A 6356-nucleotide genomic window follows, 5' to 3' on the forward strand; every position below is an offset into this window, starting at 1 on the left:
GATGCTAAGAGGGTTCAAACAAACCTTGTGTGCACCAGGACGCAGGGACCCTACAGAGACAGAGCTGTGTTGAGGGTTTCCTGTGGAGGTACAGGTCAGCAGTGGACTGCCACAGAGACGTGGACTCTGGATGAGGCAGACCTGGGTGTGGCATAAGCCCTCTTGGAGGAGGTCACCATTAACCCCACCATAGGGCTGCCAGAACTTACACAGGACTGGGAAATAGATTCTTGGAGGGCACAAACAGAACTTTGTGCACCAGGACCCAGGAGAGCAGTGACCCCACAAGAGACTGACCCAGACTTGCCTGGAAGTGTCCATGAGTCTCTAATGGAGGTGTGGGTCAGTCGTGGCCTGCTGCAAGGTTTGGGGCAGTAAGTGTAGCAGTACTGCATGGGATCTTTTGAAGGAGGTCCCATTAACATTACCTCCACTATAGTTTGGCCCCAGGTAAGTAGTAGGGAGGGAACACAGCTCCACCCATCAACAGAAAATTGGATTACAGATTTACTGAAAATGACCCCTTCCATCAGAACAAGACCCAGTTTCACCTTCATTCAGTCTCTCTCATCAGGAAGCTTCCATAAGCCTCTTATCCTTCTCTATGAGAGGGCAGACAGAATGAAAACCACAATCACAGAAAACTAACCAATCTGATCACATGGACCACAGCCTTGTCTAAGTCAATGAAACTATGAGCCATGCCATGTAGGGCCACCCAAGATGGACAGGTCATGGTGGAGAGATCTGACAAAGCGTGGTCCACTGGAGAAGGGAATGGCAAACCACTTCAGTTTTCTTGCCTTGAGAATCCCAGGAACAGTATGAAAAGGCAAAAGGATAGGACACTGAAAGAGGAACTCCCCAGGTCAGTAGGTGCCCAATATACTACTGGAAATCAGTGAAGAAATAACTCCAGAAAGAATGAAGAGACAGAGCCAAAGCAAAAACAACACCCAGTTGTGGATGTGACTGGTGATAGAAGCAAGGTCCGATGTTATAAAGAGCAATATTGCATAGGAACCTGGAATGTTAGGTCAATGAATCAAGGCAAATTGTAAGTGGTCAAACAGGAGATGGCAAGAGTGAACATCGACATTTTAGGAATCAGCGAACTAAAATGGACTGGAATGGGTGAATTTAACTCAGATGACCATTGTATCTACTACTGTGGGCAAGTATCCCTTAGAAGAAATGGAATAGCCATCATAGTCAATGAAAGAGTCTGAAATGCAGTACTTGGATGCAATCTCAAAAACGACAGAATGACATCTGTTCGTTTCCAAGGCAAACCATTCAATATCATAGTAATCCAAGTCTATGCCCTGACCAATAATACTGAAGAAGCTGAAGTTGAATGGTTCTATGAAGACCTAAAAGACCTTCTAGAACTAACACCCAAAAAAGATGTCCTTTTCATTATAGGGGACTGGAATGTAAAAGTAGGAAGTCAAGAAACACCTGGGGTAACAAGCAAATTTGGCCTGGAGTATGGAATGAAGCAGGGCAAAGGCTAATAGAGTTTTGCCAAGAAAACGCACTGGTCATAGCAAACACCTTCTTCCAACAACACAAGAGAACTCTACACATGGACATCACCAGATGGTCAACACTGAAATCAGATTGATTATATTCTTTTCAGCCAAAGATGAAGAAGCTCTATCAGTTCAGTTCAGTTCAGTTCAGTCACTCAGTCGTGTCTGACTCTTTGCGACCCCATGAATCGCAGCACACCAGGCCTACCTGTCCATCACCAACTCCCGGAGTTCACTCAAACGCACGTCCATTGAGTCGGTGATGCCATCCAGCCATCTCATCCTCTGTCGTCCCCTTCTCCTCCTGCCCCCAATCCCTCCCAGCATCAGTGTCTTTTCCAATGAATCAACTCTTCACATGAGGTGGCCAAAGTACTGGAGTTTCAGCTTTAGCATCATTCCTTTCAAAGAAATCCCAGGGCTGATCTTCAGAATGGACTGGTTGGATCTTCTTGCAGTCCAAGGGACTCTCAAGAGTCTTCTCCAACAGCACAGTTCAAAAGCATAAATTCTTCAGCGCTCAGCCTTCTTCATAGTCCAACTCTCACATCCATACATGACCACAGGAAAAACCATATATAGAAGCTCTACACAGTCAGCAAAATCAAGAGTGGGAGCTGACTGTGGCTCAGATCATGAACTCCTTATTGCCAAATTCAGACTGAAATTGAAGAAAGTAGGGAAAACCTCTAGACCATTCAGGTATGATCTAAATCAAATCCCTTGTGATTATGCTGTGGAAGTGAGAAATAGATTTAAGGGACTAGATCTGATAGACAGAATACCTGATGAACTATGGATGGAGGTTCGTGACATTGTACAGGAGACAGGGATCAAGACCATCTTTAAGAAAAAAAAAATCCAAAAAGCAAAATGGTTGTCTGAGGAGGCCTTACAAATATCTGTGAAAAGAAGAGAAGCAAAAAGCAAAGGAGAAAAGGAAAGATATACCCATTTGAATGCAGAGTTCTAAGGAATAGCAAGGAGAGATAAGAAAGACTTCCTTAGTGATCAGTGCAAAGAAATAGAGGAAAACAACAGAATGGGAAGACTAGAGATCTCTTCAAGAAAATTAGAGATACCAAGGGAATATTTCATGCAAAGATAGGCTCGATATGGGACAGAAATGGTATGGACCTAACAGAAGCAGAAGATATTAAGAAAAAGTGGCAAGAAAACACAGAAGATATATACAGAAAAGATCTTCAGGACCCAGATAATCACGATGGTGTGATCACTCACTAGAGCCAGACATCCTGGAATATGAAGTCAAGTGGGCCTTAGGAAGAATCACTACGAACAAAGCTAGTGGAGGTGATGGAATTACAGTGGAGCTATTTCAAATCCTAAAAGATGATGCTGTGAAAGTGCTGCATTCAATATGCCAGCAAATTTGGAAAACTCAGCAGTGGCCACAGGACTGGAAAAGGTCAGTTTTCATTCCAATCCCAAAGAAAGGCAATGCCAAAGAATGCTCAAACTACCGCACAATTGCACTCATCTCACACACTAGTAAAATAATGCTCAAAATTCTCCAAGCCAGGCTTCAACAGTAGGTGAACCGTGAACTTCTAGATGTTCAAGATAGTTTCCGAAAAGGCAGAGGAACCAGAGATCAAATTGCCAACATCCTCTGAATCATCAAAAAAGCAAGAGAGTTCCAGAAAAACATCTATTTCTGCTTTATTGACTATGTCAAAGCCTTTGACTGTGTGGATCACAATAAAATGTGGGAAATTCTGAAAGAAATGGAAATATCTCCCCACCTTACTTGCCTCTTTAGAAATCTGTATTCAGGTCAAGAAGCAACAGTTAGAACTAGACATGGAACAACAGACTGGTTCCAAATAGGTAAAGGAGTATGTTAAGTTTGTGTATTTTCACCCTGCTTCTTTAGCTTGTATACAGAGTACATCATGAGAAATGCCAGGATGGATGAACCACAAGCTGGAATCAAGATTGCAGGGAGAAACATCAATAACCTCAGATACACAGATGACACCACCCTTATCGCAGAAAGCAAAGAAGAACTAAAGAGCCTCTTGATAAAAGTGAAAGAGGAGAGTGAAAAAGTTGGTTGAAAGCTCAACATTTGGAAAACTAAGATCATGGCATCTGGTCCCATCACTTCATGGCAAATAGATGGAGAAACAGTGGAACCAGTGACAGACTTTATTTTGGGGGGACTCCAAAATCACTGCAGATGGTGACTGCAGCCATGAAATTAAAATATGCTTACTGCTTGGAAGGAAAGTTATGACCAACCTAGACAGCATATTAAAGAGCAGAGACGTTACTTTGCCAACAAATGTCCTTCTAGTTAAGGCTATGGTTTTTCCGGTAGTCATGTCTGGATATGAGAGTTGGACTATAAAGAAAGCTTAGCACTGAAGAACTGATGCTTTTGAACTGTGGTGTTGGAGAAGACTCTTGAGAGTCCCTTGGACTGCAAGGAGATCCAACCAGTCCATCCTAAAGGAGATAAGTCCTGAATGTTCATTGGAAGGACTGATTTTGAAGCTGAAACTCCAATACTTTGGCCATCTGATATGAAGAACTGACTCATTGGAAAAGACCCTGATGCTGGGAAAGATTGAATGCAGGAGGACTAGGGAACGGCAGAGGGTAAGTTGTTTGGATGTCATCACCGACTCAGTGGAGATGAGTTTGAGTAAATTCTGGGAGTTGGTGATGGACAGGGAGGCCTGGCGTGCTGTAGTTCATGGGGTCGCAAAGTGTTGGATACAACTGAATGACTGAACCGAACTGATGCTTACATCCAAAGAGAAATCAGTCAGGAAGTTAAATTAAAACAGCTCCATCTCAAGTAAATATGTAAATAGCAGATGTAGAAAGCAACTGAAAGGACAAAGTGTAGAACACTTCCAGATTATACAGTGTGTTTAATATTGTTTTGTCAGTCATCACACATTTAAATATTGATGTCCTTGCATAGAACATCAACTATATTTTGTAAGGGATAAAAAGTGTAAAAATAATAGCAAATGAGAGGTTCTTGTGACTGCAGCCCCTTTGACACAGAATTAGAAATAAAGTGACATCAGCAAGTTGGAGGGTTAGGAGGGTCACAACACTTGTATCCCCCATAAAATCTACAAAAACAATAAATGCACAATTAGAAACCATTGAAAAATATATAGAACTAAAATTTAAATTCTCTTCATTGGAAATTCAGTGTAGTCTTTAAGATCATTTTCCCTGTGGTATGCAAATTTACATATATTTACATATGTTTAATTTTATGTCCAAAGAAGAATGTCATGCTTATTTTTTGTAATTTTTGCAACTTTTTATTTACTTAGTAATGTGACATGGAGAGTATTCAACAATATTGTCCATAATCCATCTGTTTTCTCTCATGGCTGTATAATGCATACCTATGTTGTAGGTTAGTGTGTTCATAAACTGATAGCAATTTAAGTGCTAGTGGGAATTCAGTATATAATTATGAACCCACCTACCAATGCAGGAAACATAAAAGATGTGGGTTTAATCCCTGGGTTTGGTAAATTCCCTGGAGGAGGGCATGGCAACCCACTGCAGTATTCTTGTCTGGAGAATTTCATGGACCGAAGAGCCTGGCAGGCTACAGTCCATGGGGTGGCAAGAAGCCAGATACGACTAAAGTGACTTAGCATGCATGAACACTTGCAAGTCTTTCTGTATGAAAAATTACCAAGATGTAGAGTTGCAGCATTAAACAGTACATTTAAAATTTATTTTCAAAGGGTATCTCCACATTATACATACAGAAAAATAGTTCTCCTATATTATTTGTTCTGAAAATTATTTTTGGAAAATAATTTGCTTTAAAAAATTTTAAATTATGAAAATATGATAACACATTTACAGAAGACTTGGAAAATGCAGTTTCATATAGTTCCCTATATATTAGAATTTTTTAGGTAGGTAAGATTTTTAGTTAGAATTTCAATATTAAACTCTCAGAAATTAATAGAATGCATCTATAGAGAAGTAGAAGAATATAGTAGACCTGAAAATTATCATGAATCAATTCAACATATTAAGATTTATGCAGTTTTTACACAACAGTAGAATACAAATTCTACTCAAGTTCCCATAGACTATAAACTAGGAGACACTGAAATATATCCAGAGACATAAGCGGCTTAGTTTCCATTTCCCAAAGCACCAGTGACTTTTGTCCCTTTTTATATGTCATCGGCCATTTCACTTCTGTGACTTTCTTATTCATCTTCATCTATTTTCATATTGGACTGTTTGACTTTTTGTTGGAGATTTGGAGTAATTCTCACTATACAATAATGACAAACCCTTTTTTTGTTACAAGTGTTGCAGGATAGATTTCTGGAAAATTATTTAGAACTATATGTGTGATTTAATAATATTATCTACTATGGTACCATATTAATTCTATCTTTTTTAAATATGGCAATTATGTTGAGAGGCAGTATGGAAAATTCTATGGTACATTTTTCCTAGCATTCCCCAAACATCAATTTATTTTTAAATAATTTGAATAAATTATGCCTTAGACTGATGAATGTTTGTTATATGACTTAGATGGTGGTCCTCTTGATCAATAAGACCCATTTCCTCACCTGGACCACCTTGATTATAAACTGCTTTCCTGATGTGCAGTTTACAAAAGTGACTTCAGATTGCTTTCATTTGATTTACCAATTTTCCATAAACTTCATGTAATTTTTGTATTTTGCCCATTGTTATCTGGTTATGTCAGTCAGAGGAGGTCTAGGTTTATCATTCTAGTGTCTATGCACACCATGTGAAACACTGTTATACCATATTCAATAATTT

The sequence above is a fragment of the Bubalus kerabau genome, chromosome 7 (genome assembly GCF_029407905.1).
Source record: "Bubalus kerabau isolate K-KA32 ecotype Philippines breed swamp buffalo chromosome 7, PCC_UOA_SB_1v2, whole genome shotgun sequence".
NCBI lineage: Eukaryota > Metazoa > Chordata > Mammalia > Artiodactyla > Bovidae > Bubalus > Bubalus kerabau.